A 23,944-nucleotide genomic window follows, 5' to 3' on the forward strand; every position below is an offset into this window, starting at 1 on the left:
AGACTAGCCAGATAAATAACCTAGGAGAGAGGACCAGAGGGATGTATTATATCTCAAGATTTAAAAAGTGAGTAGGCGGTAGATTCTCGTGTTGAAAAGCTGTACACTTGTGCGTATTTTGGTTTGATTGGTCTACAGAAAGATTTTGCTCTGAAGGCATTGGATGAACACGCCAGAGAAGAATGCTGAGCATGTGAGCAAACCCAAGATTCTTTCTAGTTTGTCATAAGAAGATTCCATACACACAAGGGATTTATGAACAGGATAAATCTTCTCAGAGTTTGGGCAGTCCAAGTGTCCACTGATCCAGCTCTGTGACAGACATTGGTACGATGGGCATTCTGCTATGAGAAAATACAAAAGTCAAATATTTAGGTGTCAGTAGTGGCATAATATGGATCTACACTTTATTCTCTAATTTAAGACACTTGTGGCGAAAGCATGTCCTCTGTAGCACCTACCAGTGTGCACCAGCTTGATACTTGCCTTCCTCCAAATAAGCATATTTATGCAACAACCTCAGTTAAGACCACAAAACCACATTCTAACCTCCTGGTTTTACATTTAATTATCCTTCTTTTAACACACGCTTGAAGGAGAGAGAAACATGTTTTGTTGTTGTTGTTGTTGTTGTTCAGATCACAAGTGGGGGGTGAGAAAAAGACTTATGAGAGAGCAGGTGGTGTTTATCCCCTTAGAAGTCAAACCACCATGTGGAGGAGATTGGTTATTAAGCAGCTGAAAAACATTCTTGAACAAATACTGAGAGGAGGTAAAAATGTGAGCCAAAAACAAGAGGCGGGGCCTTTGGAGACTGGGGATAGTTTTGGCTGTTCATCACACTCCACTTCGAGATGCTCTAGAGAGAACCACTTGAGGGGAGGCTTCGGAGCTCCATGTTCCTGCTGAGGTTCTGGGTTCTGGTTACTCCAAGTTCCAGCAGAAGAAATCCTGCTGATTGTTCCAGGAGAATCATTCCTTGGAACTGATATCCTTATGGTTTCATTATTGTATTTTTTTAAAATCTTCTTTTCCTACTGTTTAGGTTAGTCGGGTTATAAATGAGGTACTCTTGGTTAATAAGTTCGCAATAAAATATATTTGTTAAGAAAATTGAGTCTACACATGCTTCTCACAAAACTTATAAAATGGAATAATATATTAATGTTCAGTACTGTTTATTATGTTAAAACCATCATCTTTTGCAAGATCACAGAAATTAATGGCATTCATAATTTTATCTCCTTGATAATAACATTTACATGATCAACACTACAAATGAATGTTCTACCCAAAATAAACAGACTTCCTAACTTTCAAGGTTATTACAAGAGGTGTCTTTTGACTTGTTATGAACACATAATTCTGCAAAAATGAGCTTTTGTTGAAGTTTTATTATGAGTGGGGAAAAAAGATGAAATGGAAGGTAGGAAAGTGCAGTGTTATCTGGCTCGGGTGTGAGTCTATTGATGTCATCTTTTCCTTTGACCTATATGATTTTTTCTTTTTAATATTTAAACGTGACATATATATTTACCTTTAATTGTTCCCAAGTATTATTATTCATTACTAAAAACTATTTGCTTTTAACTAAAGCACATGATTGTTACCTGTTTCATTATTGATTCATATAAAACAGAGACATTAAAATTGTCTAGAAAGAGACATGAGGCACAATGTGTTTACTGGACATGGGGACAAGAATAAAGACCATAACCAGATATGTGACCCAGGGTGGTGGGTGCCAGGAAGCACTGAATTTGATACTGTGAAAGCCACAGCAAAGGAAATAGTTTAATTGCTAAAAATAGTAAATTATCTTGCTATCATTATTTAATGTCATCCATGTCTTAATTTAGCTTTATAGTCATCTTATTCTGTTGGAAATTCCATGATTGAAATCTTTAAAGACCCCAACTAATTTGAGAAAATTAACTCATTATTTCTTTAAGTTCTAAAAATTAAGATGTTTTGTATTTGTGTTCATTCTTAACAATGATCAACTTTGATTGGCATGAATTTTATCCAAAGAAAATCTATGAGTAGGAAAAAGCAAAGAATCATTGGGTTCAGTGTTAATTAATTAGATGTCAGCAAGTATCAATAATTAGCATCACATATTAATGGCTCAAATGTTCTGCATCCTGAACAGAGGGGTTTTTTCTTATATTGTATAAGCACTCCAAATAAACACTCCAAAATACCCAAGAGCATAAGAAAAGCTAGACACAACTTTTTAATAAGACCTGTAGTACCACACGTCACCTAAAGTTGCTTTGAACTACAACACTTGCTTCTGGTTTCACACCTTCACTTTGATCCATGAATTTTGGTCTAGGTAACAGTTTGGGGGCCATTTTTGATATTGTTACTTCTCTACTTTTAGCAAACAGTCATTATTAAATATACACTAACCTAGCATGAGTGTGTTTAAAATTTGAAAACATTTGGACTCTGTTTATACTAGAACACTCACTCCAGGATAGAACATCGCAATCTGTCTTGCTCAATACTGTGTCTCAATCATGTCAGCTGGTTTTCTTTGACTCCACTGCCAAAACAGTGGTAGATATGCTCCCTTATTTATTTTTTGCTGTTTGTGAAATTCTATTCCCAATGATAACTGAGGATCCTATGACATCACACCTGAGTGCATATGGATGCATATGACCTGAAAACACAGAGAATCTCAGCCCGTCACCTGTGCTTTACTGCTGAGAGTGAATACTTTTCCATTGACTTTGTCTTACAGGCTGCCTACTTCCTAGTCCCTTTGCTAAGAGAGCACACTTTTCCTGTTGTTCTTTCTATTCATTAATTGATGCTTCTAGGTTAAAAACTTTCTCTTGGTCTGTGAATATAAAACAGAAATGACATGACATCACACTTGATCCTGTGCTTTGGTTTGCTTTGAGGCACAGAGCCATTCTTTCCTTCGCTCTCTACTTTTTATATCTCTGGTATGATTTGCTACATATAATTTTCATGTGAGGATTGTACATACATAATAAAAGGAAAAAGAATATCTATTCCATATCTAAACATGTGAGAAATAAATATTTGGCATCTCAGTAATCCCAGGTCTGAGAGGAAATCTGGGAGATGGTTTAAAACGTAAGTAATTTGCAAAACAGTGGTCCATAAGCAGTCCCTAAAAACATATGAATATACAACCAGGTCATTCAGAATTGTTGCTGAGAAAGCTACACAACTGTGCCTGTCTGACAATTACTGTCAGGATGCCAGCACTGAGGGAAAATATGGATAATAGGAAATACCATGAAGATTGTTAGTGTTGGTTATATTGGAAGATAATTGAATAAGTTGCCATTTAAAATAGTTTTTAATGTATACAACCCCTATAGTGAATAATCTATTAGGTATTCTTTAAAGGGAGATGTACTACCTAAAAATTAAAATCTTTGATATGTCACAATTCAGTATTAAGGAATGTTTTTGATAGGGTTGAAATCTCAGAATTCATTTGGTGTGTTGACTGAATACACACTGAAAAAATTGTCTACACCTATGAGAGAAATACACTGATATACATAATGATAAAAATTATTCAATGTCAGTTTTAAACTTCCAAAATCTTCAATACAAGAATTTTTACATTACCATTGTATTTTTTTCTGTCTTGTGTGCTGCACATTCTGCTTAGTGATTTAAAATGAATTTATAAACTCTAAACTTATATTGAATTTGATGGGTGTGATCTGATGAAACTGATTTCATAAATGGTTTGCGCTTCCTTTTCCCATAGATTCACTCATAACAAAAGAATTGACTATGCTCCCAGTTTAGGAGACATACCAAATTGCTTCTGATAAAAACTTCCCCCCAGCCCTGACACCATTACACCAGACTGCTACCCATATAATTTCTGTACCACGTTTCCTAGTCTCCAGCCATAGCTGCTTGGACCACAAATAAAGGTTAACTTAATAAAATATATTCTTCTGGTTGTGGGTAGAGCAGGAACTGTCTCTGACATGAACTCCAGTGCCCCCAATTTGATCACTTCCTATTGGTGGGGAGGCCCTGCAGCACACAGAAGAAGGGGAAGCAGGTTTTCCAGATGAAACCTGATAGGCTGTGGTCAGATGGTGGGGAAGGAGGTCCCTTTCTGTCAGAGGTCTAGGGGAGGAGAATAGGGAGAAAGTGGGAGGGAGGGTGAAACTGGGAAGATACAATTGAGGGGACAATAATTGGAATATAATCTGAATAAATTATAATAAAACAAAACAAAAAATAAAATAGAGAAGCAGATGGTTCATGACTTCTAAAACTGTAGGAGATAGTACTTAATTGCTTGAGATAATGAATTCCTAGTCCACATAGTACAGAAAATTGTCACTGTGTTAAGTTGCTATTGAATTTTTTTAAACATTGATGTGTCTTACTGACTCTTTACTTGGTGTCCTCTGTCTAACCAAACCCAGACCTAACCTTGAGAAGTATAATGCCTGGCTCACTGCAAATCTTACTACTCTCCTACTACAGTTTTCACCACACAACGCACTCAGGGGTGAGGGGACTGGAAGTTTAATAACATAGATTATAAGCCTATTGATGTGCTGAAGCAGAGCCTAAAGGGAGATTCCTGGCATGCTTCTAAAGTTATCAAATGTATATTTATCGACTTTACATATTTATGAAGATGCCAAAACTGTCTTTATACCCACTTTTTGAAATACTATTAAGTTTTTTCTCTTTTCTTTATATATTTATATTTATATTATTACACATATATGCAATAAACTACATATAGCAAGAAGAGTCGCGAAACAATCAGGAATTATATCAGTGTGATATTCATAGTGTTTTGGCTATTTGTATTTAGCAGCCTTCAAGAAAATATTTTTCCTAACTTGAAGAGTCTAAAATTCTGAATGTAAACCAATATCTATCATACCTCATCTCTATCAACTTAAAACATTTATCTAGACCCAACTACTAAGCTTAATTGTAAAACTAAACTATCCAGTCTTCAGCCCCATCAGAGGCATGAGAAGGAGTAAAATTAATTTGCTAGTACCTCCTTTAGAAAACTAAATGCTATTCTTGAGTGTCCCATTTTGTTATTGAATGACTTACTTTGCTGTTCATTATCTCTGTGCTCTAGGGTTTATTTCCTTTTTGCTCCATTTTCCTCAAATTTTCGCCTACTAGTTTATTTAATGCTGTTCAGATGTCAGTAAACTGATCCACTTTGTTACCAACTTCTTCCTTTTGCTGTTGACTTTATTTCTGTGCTCCTAATGCAGCCAAGGAACTCATAACACAAGTGAAAGCAATGCACCCATCGTGGGAGGGAGTATAGAGGATCTCCTGCTAAGCTTCCATCAACATATGTCCTCCTATCCCTTGTCAGATGGAAGTTTTGGAAGTGTCTTCAATGCAATTCCATCTCATGAGGTCTCCTAAATAAGAGACCTTTTCATTAGCTGCCTAGCAAGTGTTCTTCGGGATGCTGTCCTACATCCATGTCCTTTCAGCTAAGACTTCCTTTTTTTTTTTTTTTTTCTTTTCTTTCCTTTTTATTTTATAAGACTAGGCATGCTGGGAAAGACTTTATCAGGAAAACTATTTTGTATCATTAGTAACATCCACACTTAAACTAATAGATTAATGTTAATCTAAGAATTCTGTTTCTTAGATGATACTAAGTCTAATCCATATTATTCCAACCACGATTGTATTTAAAAAGTAATCTTAAAGACATCTTATATAAGCGATGTTTTAAATTTTCCTATATATGAATCATGTAAATATGACTATATATTTTTGGGATACAATTTTATGCTTAATTCTTCTGTGTTTATTTTCTCCCTGCCATTCTTTCAAATTTATGAGTTACAACACATATGCTTTGAACCTGAATGCAATAAAAAGCCAATCGATAGAACTTATTTTAATAATCCTAGTATATAAGAGCCAATGAGGAGCCAAGAATTCTCACAGACAAGACAGTACACACAGTACAGGCCAAGAAGTATCTCCCATAAAATTGTAGCTGTTGTGTGCACCAGCGACATCAGCTCATTCTATTCAGTTGTTTTTCTGATCATAGACCCAGGAATCTTGTCCATGTTGCATAGATGTAGGATAGATTGAAATTTAGATACCAGCTAAGATAAATTTCACTACTATTTACATGTAAAGTAGATTTAGTAAACATCATTTTCAATAGAACTGAAAGAATATTTTCTACATATCTTAGTTTGTGAATTGAGATTTTTACTTGTAGGTATTTTCAGCATCTAGTCTTGCTCCTCCTAAATTTGACTGTATTTAAGTAAATATTTTATCATTTAAATTTTCTTTATATTACTTAATAATATGTTAGAAAAAGAAAAGGAAATTCTTGTAATATTCACGTTTTATATCGTCATTTAAAAATAATAATTGTTTTGCTGTAGCTGATGAACAGCATTGTCTTATATACCAGAAAGTGTTAATGCAAAGCATAGAAATAAATGCACAGCCCAGAATCAAAGACTTAATTTAATAGAAGTGAGATCTTATGTGTATTATAAATAATCTGACCATTCTAAAGAGCATCTTAGATTTTACTATCTTTCCTTGCTTTCAAACTCTCAGCATTTTAGTATACTGTATTCATTTCCTCTCTCATGAGACTGAATGCTTCAGAGAAATGACCTTCTAATGTGGTAAATTGAGAACTAACTGCTAATTACTAATTGTTATTGCAATTCTTGACCTGATCTCAGGAGCTGCAAACCAAACCTCTGTCTCTAGGGTGTAAGGAGTTCTAATGGGCAGCCTGTATGTCGACACAGAGCACACAGTAGCCGCTGAGTAACTTTAAAGTGTTACCTTAATGAGCAGCATTGGAAATAATGTGTTTAGAAGCTCAAGCTGGGTGAATGTACTTTGCTGACAGCAGTTAAAGAACAAAATCTCTCTCTTCATTTACTCAGAGCCAGGAAGCACATCAGTGAGAAAAGTCTCAGAAAGCCCCACCCCACCTTTCATACATGACTAATAGCTTCAAGCTGCTCACAGTTGTGCTGTCCTTGGGTGTGGGGTGGCACAGGTTGTAGTTAACTAGACAGTATAGCGGTTCTTGACACATGCACACTTTTTTCTCTTTGGTGTCAACCATGAATAGGATTTTCCAAGCAATTAAGTTTTAACTCCTGCTGCTGTGGTAACCATGAACTTTCAAAGTTCCCATTCAAGTTGCTCAACACTTAGCATTAGCATGGAAACAAGAAAGCCCAACTTTGTTAATCACAGCAACAATGAAATCTATTGTTAGGTCTTTAAAATGTCTTTAGCATACATAGAGTGCAAAAGTGTTCACACGGAATGTTAGCAACAGAACTCTAAAATCACCAATTTTCTCTCAAAGTTTATGCGACCTTGATTTTAACAGATGTCACGAAGAATGCCAATAGCAATATAAGTACATGAATGTTTATATAGATAGGAGATGAGAGAAAGATAGAACTAAAAAAATTTGATCATCAATAAATTGGACTTTGAGAATTGTCAATTTTTTATGAACTATACTTCAACTTGCTAAGTTTAAAGCCAGCAAATACGCATTAGCAGGTATGATATTGGAAATGTATTCTCAGTGTGTGTGAGTTATACAGTGTGCAGCTTTTCTCATGCTCACAGAAGCCTCTTGAATATGTGGTGATTGCTTACATAGGGATCTGTTTTTTAAAATTTATTTTGTTGATTTATTATTATTACATCTCAGTTGTTATCCCATCCCTTGTATCCTCCAATTCCTCCCTCTCTTCCATTTTCCTCTTACTCCCTTCCCCTATGACGGTGACTGAGGGGGACCTCTTCCCCCTGTATATGCTCATAGGGTATCAAGTATCTTCTTGGTAGCCTGATATCCTTCCTCTGAGTGCCACCAGGCCTCCCGATCCAGGGGACATGGTCAAATATGGGGCACCAGAGTTCGTGTGAAAGTCAGACCCCACTCTCCACTCAACTGTGAAGAATGTCCTGTCCATTGGGTAGATCTGGGTAGGGGTTCAAAGTTTCTTGCATGTATTGTCCTTGGCTGGTGCCACAGTTTGTGCAGGACCCCTGGGCCCAGATCTGCCCTCATAATATTCTTCTTGTAAGTTTCTAGGACCCTCTGGATCCTTCTATTTCCCCATTCTTCCATGCTACTCTCACCTAGAGTCCCAATAAGATGTCCTTCCCTCTGTCCTATTTTCCTGATAAGTGAAGACGTTCATGGTCCCAATTGAGAAATGAGGCTCAGAAATAAACAGAGAATTCTCAACAGAGGAATATTGAATGGCTGAGAAACACTTAAAGAAATGCTCAACCTCCTTAGTCATCAGGGAAATGCAAATCAAAACAACTCTGAGATTCTATCTTTTTTTGTGTGTGCATTTTATTTTTATTTTTTCCATTTTTATTGTAAAATAAAATAATTCATATTACATCTCATTTTCTATCCCATCCCACGCATCCTCCCATTCCTCCCTTCCTCCCACTTTCACCCCAATCTCCCTTCCCTATGACTGTGACTGAGGGGGACCTCCTCCCCCTGAATATGGTGCTAGGGTATCAAGTCTCTTCTTGGTAGTCCACTATCCTTCCTCCGAGTGCCATTGGGCCTCCCCAACAAAGGGGCATGGCCAAATATAAGGCACCAGAGATCCTGTGAAAGTCAGTCCCCAGTCTCCACTTAACTGTGGAGGATGTTCTGTGCCTGGGCTAGATCTGGGTAGGGGTTTGATGATGACTGCACATTTTGTCCTTGCTTGGTGCCTTAGATCAAGCAGAACCCCTGGGCTCAGATCCACCCATCATAATGTTCCTCTTGTAGGTTTCTAGGACCCTCTGGATCCACCTACTTCCCTATCACCTAGAGTCTCAATAGGATGTTCTCACCTCTATCCCACTTTCCTGGTAGGTGCAGACTTTCATGGGACCTGCCCCTTGGGCTAGTGTCCAGTTATAAGTGAGTATATACCATTTGCTGAGAAGCTTCTGTAAGGCAGGAGACACTATCAAAAGAACAAAGCGACAGCCTACAGACTGGGAAATAATCTTCACCAACCCTGCATCTGACAAAGGTCTAATATCCAAATTTTATAAAGAACTCAAGAAATTAAACGCCACCAAACCAAATAACCCAATTGAGAAATGGGGCTCAGAATACAACAGAGAATTCTCATCAGAGGAATATCAAATGGCTGAGACACACTTAAAGAAATGCTCAACGTCTTTAGTCATCCGAGAAATGCAAATCAAAACATCACTGAGATTCCATCTTACACCCATCAGAATGGCAAAAATCAAACATTCAAGTGACAACACATGCTGGTGAAGATGTGGAGAGAGAGGAACACTCCTTCATTGCTGGTGGGAATGCAAACTAGTACAGCCACTTTGGAAATCTATCTGGTGCTATATCAGAAAACTCAGAATAGGGCTTCCTCAAGACCCAGCTATTCCACTCCTTGGAATATACCCAGAAGATGCTCCAGCACACAACAAGAAAATTTGCTCAACCATGTTCATAGCAGCCTTATTCATAATCTCCAAAACATGGAAACAGCCTAAGTGTCCCTCAGTAGAAGAATGGATAAAGAAACTGTGGTACATTTACACTATGGAATACTACTCAGCTATTAAAAAAAAAAAGGAATTCCTGAAATTTGTGGACAAATGGATTGAACTAGAAATGATCATAATGAGTGAGCTAACCCAGAAGCAGAGAGAGACTGAGATTCTACCTCACACCTATCAGAATGGCAAAGATCAAAAATTCAAGTGACACCACATGCTGGTGAGGATGTGGAGAGAGAGGAACACTCCTTATTGTTGGTGGGAGTGCAAATTAGTACAGACACTTTGGAAATCTATTTGGCACTATATCAGAAAATTGGGAATAAGGCTTCCTCAAGACCCAGCTATTTCACTCCTTGGAATATATCCAGAAAATGCTCCAGCACACAACAAGATGATTTACTCAACCATGTTCATAGCTGCCTTATTCATAATCGCCAGAACATGGAAACAGCCTATGTGTCCCTCAGTAGATGAATGGATAAAGAAGCTGTGGTACATTTAACTATGGAATACTACTTAGCTATTAAAAACAAGGAATTCCCGAAATTTGTGGACAAATGGATTGAACTAGAAATGATCATAATGAGTGAGTTAACCCAGAAGCAGAAAGACTCAAATGGTATATCCTCACTTATATTCGACAAGTCCAAGGAATCTGTTTCTTTATGGCCCGGTGGAGGGTAAAATGAACTATATATATATATATACACACACACACCCATTTTTCTTAGGGGGAATGTATCATTATCAAGACTTAAGTATCTCATAGTAAAATAATTGCTGAAAATCAACATTTAACTTTCAAATCTGTCTAGATAATGCTAATGAACTAGTTCTCACAATATGGCAGCTTGTGCACATGGGGGGAAGGTTACATACGGACTATTCAAAGTGGAAGTCAGTGTTGATGATTGTTCTTATGTTTGTTCATATAGTAAGTGTTTTAAATTAATTTCTTTTATGAAGTCATTTCTGTTCCTTACTTCCTTTCCTCCCTTAAATGAGTTATTGGCAGCCATTGACTGCTGGAAGGAGAATTGTTTTCTCCCATGGCTGACTACCCTTATTTGCAGTCTAATGTGAAATGTTTAGTCAGAATCTATATACACACAAATAACAAATAGTACATTTTATAGTAGTTTTTATTTCCACTTATAGATAAACACAAAAGTTTAGGTTTGTATGTATGTATATGTGACTATGTGTTTGTGTAAGGGTATACATATTTGTGTTTATGCATGTGTGTGTGTGTGTGTGTGTGTGTGTGAGAGAGAGAGAGAGAGAGAGAGAGAGAGAGAGAGAGAGAGAGAGAGAGAGAGAGAGGTAGAGACAGAGACAGAGAGAGAGAGACAGAGACAGAGAGAGTCAGAGAGAGACACACACAGAGACAGAGAGACAGACAGAGACAGAGAGAGACCGAGAGACAGACAGAAGCAGAGAAAGAATGTATGGGAGTACAGAGGCCAGATGACAACCTTGGTGTCATTTCTCTGCAACAATTTACCTTGATGCTTTTGAGCTCAATGTAGTCCACATTGGCTAGTCAGTGTACATCAGGTGTTTCCATTTTTACAGCACTATGATTACTAGTATGTATCACAATGCCTCCCCTAAAGAACTACTTATTCTTAAAGGAAGTAAAATATGTCACTTTAATGAGGATCTTTTTAAAAAATATTTTTATTAATTTATTCATATTATATCTAATTATCCCATCCCTTGTATCCTCCCATTCCTCCCTTCCTCCCATTTCTCCTTCCTCCCCTACCCTATGAGGATCTTAACATGCAATCGGCCCACTTTCCATTTAAATAAATCCTCTTTTGATATTTTGATATACTCTGATTTTTTGACCACTTATTTTATCTAAACTTTCAGTTGTTAGTTTTTTTGTTCTCAAAGTAACAAAGATGGAAACCATCAAGTAAATGCTGTGCCAAATAATTTTGAGAATTTTCTGGAGCTTAGTAGTAGATCTGTGGTGAGGAAAGAAAACTACCCAAGTAGAAGATATATAGCACATGCATGGCACTGGATTTGTTCTGATGAAATAAATTTTAGTTGAGGTGTATTTTCCACTGACTAGCAGACATTACAGTTATGACATTAGCTCGGTGACAGTCCTCACCAATGAGTTCACTGATCCTTGTGAAGGGTCATCATAGCAGATTTAAGAAGGAGCCATATCTTATCAACTCTTGCCACATTCCCTATTGTTATCTTTTCCTATACTCTTTTAAAAGTTGTATAAAGTTATTTATTGATCTTTAAAAGTTCTCCATGGAACATCAGTATAGAAAAGGAAAGGATATCATTTTTCATGACTTCATCTTTTCTGGGACATTATAACAACACATGTAGTAAATTTTTATTAATGGCCCACCAAAAATAAAATGTAAGTGCCTTGTGAGTCGTAGGACCATAAAGACAGCAAAGAAGAAAAATCTCAATATATTTGGCAACTGATTTATGATGGCTCATGGAGGGAGTAGTGGACCAGTCCTACTGCATCTGTGTTCCCAAAGAGGAAGGTGACTGCCATTGCCTGTGTGGCTTCTTTGCTTTACTCTTTTTTTTCAGTAGGCTAGCCTAGTTCATAGGATGGAACTGGTGATTCCCAGGGTGAATTTTCCCTCATGAATTACTTTTTTGGAAACAGCCTCACATAGATACCTCCGGTTTAGTCTCTTAGGTGGTTTTAAGTCAAAGTCAAATTTAACACTGGTGATTTACCTTCACAATAATATTACATATAGTAATCATTTACAATAGTATTACTTATAGAAAAAGACTGAGAAAACTTGAGCTAAACAAATATTGCTTAATTCTCTGCTATGTTATATAGAGTTATTCGAAGAATCTTCCAGTATTATTTTTCTTATTCTTTTTGGGCTACCATAAACTAAAAGTTGGAAGTAACTAGCATAGGAATTTAAAGTAGTTGTCCTTTACTCAGTCATAGAGAACTGAATTCTAGAAGCAGATGACGGTTGTTTTAAATATATCTTTGTTACCACAGATAATGTGACTAGTGTAGTGTACCACCTTCAGAAAAATATCAAAAGAAAACTCTTATTTAAATTATCTCCTCACAATTATACTAAAAGTTTGGTTTTTCATTTGGGGAGAGAAAATATAAATTAATTAATTTAATTAACTATTCTCTATGGAAAAGAGTGTAAAGAATAACAACTAGACAAGTATTTACAATAATTATCCCTCCTATGATTTCATTTAAACATTATACTAACAAGAGTTAACATGAGACCTCAAATTCAGACATGAAAAAAAGCCATAAGACTCGTTTTTCTTGCTTCCAATTTTACATGTGATGCTGAAAAGTTTGTAAGCTTTTTAGAATTTATGTTAAGAATCTTAGATATTCCTGTAAAATTTTCAAATTTATAGCTTTTTGTAATATGGAAAACCCATGCTACATGTATCCTCCCAACACATTTCAGAATTTTCATTGGATTCATGACGTTTTCTGTTCCAGTTAATATACACATTGCCTTTTCCCATGAATACTTCATTTTTTATAAAATGGATCATATAACTAAGTAAATATCTCTGATAGGTTTTTTTTAGTGAAAAATAGATAAAGAAATAAGGCAATGCATTATGATGCAGCTCCTAATAGTTACAATTTTCTTTTCAATACTTCAAAATTAAATAGAAAATTCTAGTCTCATTGTGACACCACTCCATGTCCACTATTGTCATTTTCCCTCTTAAGACCATGCCTATGTGATTTTTAAAAAAGAGACTATTACAATGTTATTCTATTAGAAAAAGAAAGCTGGGAAAGTCTGAGTGCACCTCACTTCATGTTGTTTGCAAGCCTGGACAGAAAACTGATGTCTGCAACCTTCCTCCAAAAAACATACTCTAAAAAATTGAGCATATCATTTCCTCTTAAAAGGAAAAATGTCAGCCGAAAAATGGCATTATACTACTACTATTGCTATTACCAGATGCTGGAAGATTTAAGCAGTGTTTCTGAAAAAAAAAATTATGAGATTTGTTCATTGCTACTAGTATTTTGATCATTTAAAATACATAGATGGCGTATAATGCTGATATGTACAATAACTGCCAATTAGATGGTTACAGCATGTGTATAGAACATATGTATTGCCTTCTACTTACTTATTCTTTGTTGTAATCTATATTCTTTAAAAATTATATTATTAATTATGCTTTTGTTACAAAAATATATCATAAGCATCTATGTGCAGACAGACATGGGTAAGCTTTTTGTCATCATATGTACTAAATGTCAAGAGTGGGGGATAGTTTGGATTCCATGGTGTGAGATGCTATCCTTGCAGACTTACCCTGACTAAGGACATGCCAGCAAAGCATTCCTGGCTGTGGGCTTAAAGATCATGCTCTGCTCTATTACACACCAATAACAAGTCAATGACCACATACACCCCTACAGGCTTTCCTCAGAGGCTTGAGCAACTGTTATTTCTCCTAGTTTCCAAGGCTAAAAGCCAAAAATCTCCACAACTCTTAAGTGTAAAGACTACAGCCACTTACTGTAGAACTATGTCAACAGTAAACACTGATAATAATTTCCGAAGAGATTTTACCTCATCATTTATGCAAAATTGATATTGTTTCTTCAGCCCATTCTGGTTATATTTCCTCATCCCTGATAATAGCTAGGCTTTATGCAGTCAGTCATTGAAGGACTCTTGACTTTTGTTTATTTGTTAAGCAGACACGCACACAAATTCTTGGTCTATTTATGAGTGTAGTGCTTTTTTCACATGTTTTGTAATTACCCATGAAACTGTAAATGTAATAAAAAAACCCCACTTTTACATTGACTTTTATTTTGGAGATTTTACATTCACTTTTAATTAGTTCTGCTTACTTAAAATAAAAGATTCAAGGTAGGGCATGGTGGCTCAAGCTTTCAATCCCAGCACTAGGGAGGCTGAAGTAGGCATATCTCTGGGAGTTTGAGGCCAGCCTGGGCTACAAAGCCAGTCCAGGACAGTCAGGACTGTTATCTAGAGAAACCATGTTTCATAAAACCAAACCAAACCAAACAAAACAAAACAAAATGGTTAATTTGCAAATGAAATTTAAAGAAAAGCAATATATACCAATTTAAATATAAATCATATTTAGGAAAAAATAATAGTCTTGATAGCATAAGCATGTGTCCACAGCTATATTTGTGATATTTCTGGAATTGTTCAAGTATGAAGTGGCCCCCAGATCACCTCCCAACATGGCATTATCTGATAATCTAGCAGAATGATATATTGAGCATAATCTATATATTTTCATGAATTGTTGCCTGAATTGTGTTTCTAGATCTTTCATGGACGTCAGCAATTCAGTATTGGTTACATGATCTAAGATTTAGCAAGGCATGAAATACAACACATAATAAAAATTAAGTGGGAAAACAACTCTGAGAACTTGACAGTTCTGAGATATTCAGAGTGTGGCCCTTTGCATAACCCACCCCCTGACCATACATTCTTACAGCAGTGTGGACTACCACGGCAAAACCAAAATCTTACTCTCCACAATGGTTCAGGGTTTGTGCCCTCTACATGTAAAGATAACCATAAACAATGAAATTAATCATATTCTCCTCTTCCTGTTAATATCTCCATTTTAAAATAAGTCTTCTATTTTCATTTTCACTGATTTTAAAGGGTATCTGTAAATGTCAGGCTTGCTCCATGATCTCATTAATTTTTATGCTGTAGAATTTTTTATTGTAATGCGAGAGAAGTCATATGCACTGAATGATATTTATCTTCCTAGCAATTTCCAGTATGTGATATAGTGGAGTACTGTTACCCCAAGGACAACCCCCCGTTGCAGATCTCTAGAGCATTTCCATCATGTATCATTTTACTTTATACTTATTAAAGAGCAGCTCTTCATTTCTCCCTCTCCCCCAGGGCTCTTCATTCTATTTCCTTTTCTCTACTTGTTTCTTTAGCTGTCATTTCCCATTAGACTTTCTAGGAAACTTCACATCCTTAAGCCTCTGGATGCTTTTACACCAGTCACATTTGTAACACAATTAAGAAAATCCAATGACACTGTATTTTAGAGCATCCACAGAATTAATGTGCAAATGACCACAAGATCTTCTCCTCCCTGCTGAAGCTCATCTCCAGCCAACAGCAGCATCTCAAGGGTTTCTCCAGGTATGTTTCTGTTGAAGGTCATTATGGCAACCAAAGGCAATGAACATTAGAACCAGAAGAGGTGAAAAATCTGAGTGTTTCTTTGAAAGCACAACTGGGAAACAAACAATGAGGAAAAAGATCATGGACATTAAAAGTAAATGTGGTCTAGGTTAGAGGTTGAAGCTTAGAGATTTGTAGAGAGTTCTGAAACAAGAATTAAAAATATTTTATGGTATGTATAATTATTGATTGTTCTTTGAAGCTTTTCAAGGACACTAGAAATTAAAATTGGCTCCTGGTAGATAAACTGCCTGAGTTGGACTTGGATAGTTTTCTACATTTAGAGGCACAGTTGCTTGGAACTCAACAAATAAGTGATTTCTTTTAATACCACATATGTACAAAGAACCTCTACCAAACTGCTACTAAGAAAGAGTACAAGAGTATAAAAGATAATAGTGTTTCCCAGAACATAAGAGTACTATAAAAATTCAAACATTTCTTTGAATTGGACTTTTGTAGAACAAAGAAACCCTCTGGCTAAAAGAGTGCTGAAGTTCCAACACTCATCAGACCAATGTAAACTCATTCTGTCACTCACAGTGCGAACAAGTAGATGTCATTAGGCTATTATTAAGGACTCCTGTTTCACATAAGAGAAGACCTAACCAGATGGAGATCAGAAAAATCATTAGGAAGCTCTGCCCACAACCCTTCACGGAAAGGTGTTTCTTGGGCACACAGTTGCTTTCCTAAGAGAACTCATGTACTTTAGCCAAGCAGGGTGATTCACAAGAATCACAGTGTCACAAATTCAGAAAGAAGGAAGTGATAGAAAGACAAAATAAGACATGTACACATGACTCATGCCTTTGTTTCTCCCTCTCTCCTTCCATTCTTTCTACTTTCCTGTCTTTTTCTCACGCATGTGTCCTGTCTCTCTTCTCCCTCTCCCACTCTCCCTCTTTTCCTCTCTTCCCCCCCCCTCTCTCACACATACATATTTGGCATAAATGACTAAACTGCCAGTCATTGCATCTGTCATTTGTGTGCTGTGAATCTTCACTGGCATGTTCTGCATGTTTGTAAATCTTCTAATTCTGACTTGGTAGTAGCTTCTTCCTTGAGGAGACTCCACTATCCTTCTGTGCAGTCATATACCTATGCTCTGCTTAATGCTTTTTATCAGCCAAAAACCAACTAACCAGCCTGTCAAGTACCTGTAGAGGAAATAATACATATTTTTTTTTGGAAAGTTTCGATTTTACCAAGAAAGGAAGAGTTACTGCTATGGTTTGAACCTGAGATCTCCCTTCAGGCTCATGTTTTGAGTGCTCAGCTCCCAGATGGTGCTGCAATTTGGAGGTTTTAGAAGGGTTTGGCCTGGCTCATCTAAGTAGTTGAGTGGGGCAAGCCTTTTCAGGATCTCATTCTGCCCCAGACTCTCTGCTTACCCATAGGCCAGATCAGAATAGCTTTGACCCTTGTCTTAATCACTGTTCCATTGCTGTGGAAAGGATACCATGACCAAGGCAACTGCTATCAGCGAATGAGCTTTACTTGGGGCTGGTTAACAGTTTCGAGGATTTAATCCCTTGTCATCATAAAAGGGAAAATGGAGACATGTAGGCAGGGGTTGGAGCAGTAGCTAAGCCCCACATCCTGATCCCAAAGGAGGGCGAGGGGGTGGGGAGGGGTGATTGTGGAGGGTGGGGGTGGGTGGGAGGGGTGGTGTTGTAGGGGGATGGGAGGGGTGGTGGTGTGGGGGATGGAGATAGGGCGTGGGGAGGGGTGGTCTTGTGGGAATGGAGGGTGGGAGGGGTGGTGGTGGGTGTCAGGGGATGGGAGGGTAGTGGTGATGGGGTGGAGGGGGAGGGGTTGTGGTGTGGGGGATGCTGGTGGAGAAGAGTGGTCGTGTGGGGGCCAGGAGGTGTGTGGGGTGTAGGAGGGTGGGAGGTGTGTGGGGTGTAGGAGGGTGGGAGGGGTGATAGTGCGGGTCAGGGGATGGGAGGGTGGTTGTGGGGGGGTGGAGGGGAGAAGGGGTGGTAGTAGTGTGGGGGGTGAAGGGGTGGGAGGGATGCTGGCATAGGATGTTAAAACCTCAAAGCCCTCCTCCACTTACATGCTTCCTCCTAATAAAGCAACAGCTCCTGACACTATAATTTTTCATTTATTTCCTGATTAAACGTTCAAATATATGAGCCTCTGGAGGTTCATTTTTATTCAAGCCACCACAGCCCCTCTTGAGGAAGCTCAACCTTGTCTTCCCTGCCAATGAATTGAAAGTCCTTGGAAGCCATTGTTCAAAATGAACCTTTCCTCTCTTTAGTTGTTTCTGTCAAGTATTTTTTGACACAGCAAGGATTAAAGTAAATACTACTGATGATAAAACTAGCTCTCCAAATGCAATCCCGAGCAAAAACATATGGGACGGCAAACTTTCAGATTCCTAACTGTAATGGTAGAAAACAACAGAAATAACGTCATTACATGATAGAGTTTAGAAAAAGCCATGTTCTCGGAATGAATCTGACTCTGGCTGACACAACCTATGAGCTCTCAAAGAACAGAAGAAAGATGCCAATAACCAGGCAATTCATTTAAATATGTATTTTTTCATCTTACATCAACCCAATAATCTTTTTTTATGCTGTTTAATATATATACTGAGAACTTTTTCTTGATTCTATTTTCAAACAAATTTTCATAAAAATTTTCAGGATGTTTATAGCTAAATAGGAAATGCTAAACTGTAGCCTTTTCCCACACAGGTGCTGGGTCATCTTTATCTCTGAACCCTTAGTATCTGTACTGGAGGAGTATTGACATTTGATAAATAGTGTATTTGTTTTATATTGCTGTTGCAAAAAGACTCTGACTATGAGCTTAGTGACTAAAAATAGCAAAGATTTGTTGTGTGATTCAGGAAGTTAAAACCAAAGGTAGAGTTGCTGGCCATGAGCCTGAGTGTCAGCAGGTTATTTATTTTCACAGGCTGCCATGGGAGATCCCATCTATCTGCTGTTTTCAGTGTCCAGAGGCTATTTGCATTCCTGGGCTCATGGCCACATTCTCCATCATTCAGGTTTCTTCTCTATCATGTCATCTGCCATTAACTGATTCTTCTCCCTAACTCCCACAAGGGCTCTTGTTATTACATTAGACACAAACAAATTATATAGGAGAAATTCTCCACTTCAGTGTTCCCAATCAACCAAACAAATTCTATTTTGTACAGTAGAGTAACACAATGGAAGGGATTTACAGTCTAGGGTTTAAGACATGAATGTCATTAGGGGAACCATGAGTAGGTCTATCACCAATAGAGGGAGGTGAAAAGGAATAGGAGAAAAACCAACACTGTGTGAGAGAGAGGCTCCGATTTCAGTTCTGGAAGAACAGATCATTCCCGATGCCCACTGTGGGCTCTGGTGCCACCGTGTCTTCCCTGGAATTTGCAAACTCACTTTGACAATTAGAGCATGATATTGTCATCTGGAGGTCTGGATTTCTTAGATTATGCAGGCTGGTCTTACCTGTCTTGTGTTTACTAACCCAGGCAGAGAATAGACAATTCACATCATTGTCATGATTAAGTTTGGAGAGTAAATCACCATCTTTTTATTTATTTATTTTTCTCTTTTCTTTATGTACCTCTTAAATCTTCTAGGAAGGAGGTACAATAATTTTTTATTGTAGTAATAATATTATTCCTCTATCATCAATTTATAAGCTAAATATTGTCATGGTTTTGTTTTGTTTTTAATCAGTTTCTTTTATATTGCTACTAATTTCTCAATCCCATATTATTTTTTATAGAGCTTTCTAGACTATTAGGGATATGCAAGTTACTAAACTCTAGTATGGGTCTTCTTCTTCTCCTCCTCCTCCTATTCCTCTTCCTCCTTCTCCTCCCTGCCTCCTTCTTTCTTCAACAAGTTATTTTGCAAAGAGTTAAGTTTCTCAATCTACTTGATAAAGTGTCGACACTTGGTGGACAGCATAATTCTACTCACATATTGGTTACATTCACATAAGTAGGTGTACTGACAGTATCAAGGCAAGAGAAGATGAGAACTGTAGAATTACGGACATACAGTAAATGTCTGAACAGAAAGCAGATCATGCTGACTCAGATTGGAAAAGACAGTGAAGAGGCAGGCTTTACAAACTGGTTGATATGCCATTGCTAGATTTTGCAGACAAGAACCTAGAATAATGCATGGGTCAGTTTTGGAAAACTAACAGTGAAGTTGGTCTGCAGTAGTAAGGGCATATGATCAGTGGAGGCATGCATTAAAGGGCCACATTTCAGAAATATAGCTTGGCAGTGTACTGCAGAAGAAGTTGATGTAGAGTAAGGCTGGGTACAAAGTATTGATTAGGCAATGAGTGGCTGCTGGCCAGCTGGGAGCAGGAGGTAGTCTGATAGTGGAAATAGAGCTGAAGAGGTAATAGGGACAGGGCGTGGGGCAGGGAACAAAGAAGGGGGAATATAGGTACAAATGATATAAATACAGTGTTCATATAACAGCTTCAAAATATTGATTTAAAAATTTTAAAGCAAAAAATATGACAAAGTCAAAGCTATTTTTACAAGAAAATGATTCAGTCTATGTTTTAATCAATGGGATTTACTGTGATGATAAAAATATCTGGAAGTTGCTAACTTTTTTATTTCTCATGTGGGTTTTTGTTTTCTTGTGTGTTTTACTTCGACAATGGCTAAAAACTTGGTTGATTTTTATTTTTATTTTTTTTTGGGGGGGTAGGAAAGGGCAGGCACTGACAGTTTTCTGAATATCCAAGAAGCTAAAGTTAATGGTACTTAGGTTTTGATTCTCTGTAAGTTTTGCTTTGTGGCTGCTTCTGGGATGGCTTACCTGATAAAGGTGATTGTGCCAGTCCTGACACTGAGTTTAATCACTGGAGCTCACAAGGCAGAAGGAAAGAACTAATTCTCACAAGCTGTCCTCTAGCCTCCGCCCACATACAGACAGGCATAAAGAAACAAGCAAATGTATAAAAAATAAATGAAAACAAAACAAAACAAAAACAAATAGTTTTGGGCCTACAAGGTGGCTTAGTAGATAAAGATACTATCTGAAAACTGAATTCAGTTCCTAGAACACACACACACACACACACACACAAAATAAAAAAGAAAAAATCAGAGTACGTGAGAAAGTCATATCCCACTCTCCACTCAACTGTGGAGAACGTTCTGACCATTGGCTATATCTGGGTAGGGGTTTAAAGTTTACCTCCTGTATTGTCCTTGGCTGGTGCCTTAGTTTGAGGGGGACCCCTGGGCCCAAATCTGCCTATCATCATGTTCTACTTGTAGGTTTCTAGGACCTTCTGGATCCTTCTACTTTGCTATTCTCCCATGCTTCTCTCATCTAGAGTCCCAATAGGATGTCCTCCCCTCTGTCCCAGTTTCCTAGTAAGTGAAGGCTTTCGTGTTTCATAATTTTTTCATTAACTTATCATATTAAGAATGATTCAAGAATACGTAGAAGAGGTTTACAAGTTAGAAAAATGATAGTTAATAATTATTAATATATTCAAGATGAGGTTAAAATTGGAACTGAGTAAATACATTTTAAAAAATAAATGTAAATTAAAAAATCAAAGCAGCTGGGCATGGGAGAACATGCCTGTAATCCTAGAAGTCTAGAAGCAAAGGAAGGCAGAACTCCATGAGTTCGAGGCCAGCCTGGTTTACAAAGTGAGTCCCAGACAGCCAAGTCTACACAGGGAAACCCTGTCTTCAAAAATACAATGTGAAAGCTGGCAAGTCTCAGAGGCCAGTCTGATGCCTATGTAGAATGCATGCTTGTAAAGCAGTAAGTGCAAGAACTTGATTCTCTAAAATGTAGCTTTTAGTTTGGGTCATGATAAAATACCAAGACTTCATTATGTGTCTGAGCTTAGTCTAATATGAATGGACTGAGTAAAGGTTCAATACTGGAGGCCACATGGTGATCTCATCAGAAGCTCACCAGTATAATGTATTAGAATGCAAACGGGGTCACAGACCTTTACAAGTTTAAGTATATTTGAAAGCTTCTCATTTGTTTTGTATTTTTAACAGTATAAGACTTTGAAATATATATAAAATAATTAGATTTAGTGATTAAGACTTGATTATCAAAGATATTCAAAATTAGTTTTCAAGAAAAGTTTCTTTTTCATTAAAAAGTCATTTAGGGCTGGAGAGATGGTTCTGAGATTGAATCTAGTTCCTTGAACCCATGTAAGGTGGCTCATAGCTGCCTGAATTTCCACTTTTAGGGGATCTGACACTTTTTAAAAACACATTTGTATTGAAAAATAAAATAATTCATATTACATCTCATTTTCTATCCCATCCCATGCATCCTCCCATTCCTCTCTCCCTCCCACTTTCACCCCAATCCCCCTTCCCTATGACTGTGACTGAGGGGGACCTCCTCCCCCTGAAGATGGTGCTAGGGTATCAAGTCTCTTCTTGGTAGTCCGCTATCCTTCCTCCGAGTTCCATTGGGCCTCCCCAACAAAGGGACATGGCCAAATATGGGGCACCAGAGATCCTGTGAAAGTCAGTCCCCAGTCTCCACTTAACTGTGGAGAATGCTCTGTGCCTTGGCTAGATCTGGGTAGGGGCTTGATGATGACTGCACGTTTTGTCCTTGGTTGGTGCCTTAGATCAAGCAGAACCCCTGGGCTCAGATCCACCCTTACTTCTGGCCTCCTTGGGCCTCTTCTCATATGAGCATAACACGCACAGAGGTACACATGCACATTCATAATTTTTAAAATGAATCTTAATTTTTTCTTTTTTAATATATTTCATTAATTTATTCATATTACATCTCAATTGTTATCCCATCCATTGTTATATCCTCCCATTCCTCCCTCCTTCCCATTTTCCCCTTACTCCCCTCCCCTATGATTGTGACGGAGGGGGACCTCTTCCCCCTGTGTATGCTCATATGGTATCAAGTCCAGCCAAGGACAATACATGCAGTTAACTTTGAACCCCTACCCAGATCTAGCCAACGGACAGGACATTCTTCACAGTTGAGTGGAGAATGGGGACTGACTTTCACATGAATGCTGGTGCCCCATATTTGACCACATCCCCTGGATGGAGAGGCCTGGAGGCACTCAGAGGAAATGAATCTTTTAGAATTGAAATAAATTTATCCATAACTGAGAACCCTAAGTGAAAATACTTGGCAGTGGAGGAGGGTATTCTTCAAGTGGGAAAGGGTGGACAGAGATGGTCTCTCTTTGGACCTCTCTGTTATACCCTCCAATAAGCTTCTTTTGGAAACACCATAACTCTTACAGGTCTGAAGAAGGCTGAGACACAGCAGTAGCATGTTCTGCAGTCATTGAAGTTTTGTTTTTATAATTGATAGTCATAAGTTAGCATTGCTTTAAGGGTTTGGGAGAAATTCCTCACTTTTCTTGTATTTCCTACATAATGAGTAAGACATAGATAGCTATATGTGGTGGTGCACACCTTTAATCCCAGGGCTTGGGAGGCAGAGGCAGGCAGATCTCTCTGATATCAATTTCAGCCTGGTGAGCCCCTGTATCAAATATATAAATGAAGATATATATAGACACATAAATAATTAACAAATAAGGGGTGAAAGTTGCTAGCAGAGGTAAGGATATTGTTGATATTTTCATGGAACTTAGACATTTCCATTTTCACTCATGTCCACGTGTGTAAATGAACTGAGTTATGCATGAAGGATTCTGTGTATTTCCATGTCTTCATTATATTTAATAAATAGGGGGTCCACCAGGTCCAACGACAGAAACAAATTGCTGTGATTGTCTTTTAAGCCTCAGTCTCTCTGTCTTTGTGAATAACACTTTTACGGTAATAACCTCATCATCTTCAGTCCTTTGGTATTTATTGTAAGGACATTAATTCTGATGGGCTCATTTAATATTAATGTGGATGTCACAAGCACTTCACCAGGAACAGGATTTCTGCTGGAATTCATCATTAATTAGCCAGGTCATTCCTTCAAAGCATTATTCCTACAACAGCCACACTTCAGCACACTGCTTCCTGCAAAGCACATCAGGCTCGTTCTGTCAGAAGGGCCACTTCCAAGTGCTTGAGTCTATTGAGAGAAAGTTATGGGAGTGAGCAGGATACAAAAGACAAGGTGTGGTAATTACCA

Source organism: Acomys russatus, chromosome 23, assembly GCF_903995435.1.
Source record: "Acomys russatus chromosome 23, mAcoRus1.1, whole genome shotgun sequence".
Lineage (NCBI taxonomy): Eukaryota > Metazoa > Chordata > Mammalia > Rodentia > Muridae > Acomys > Acomys russatus.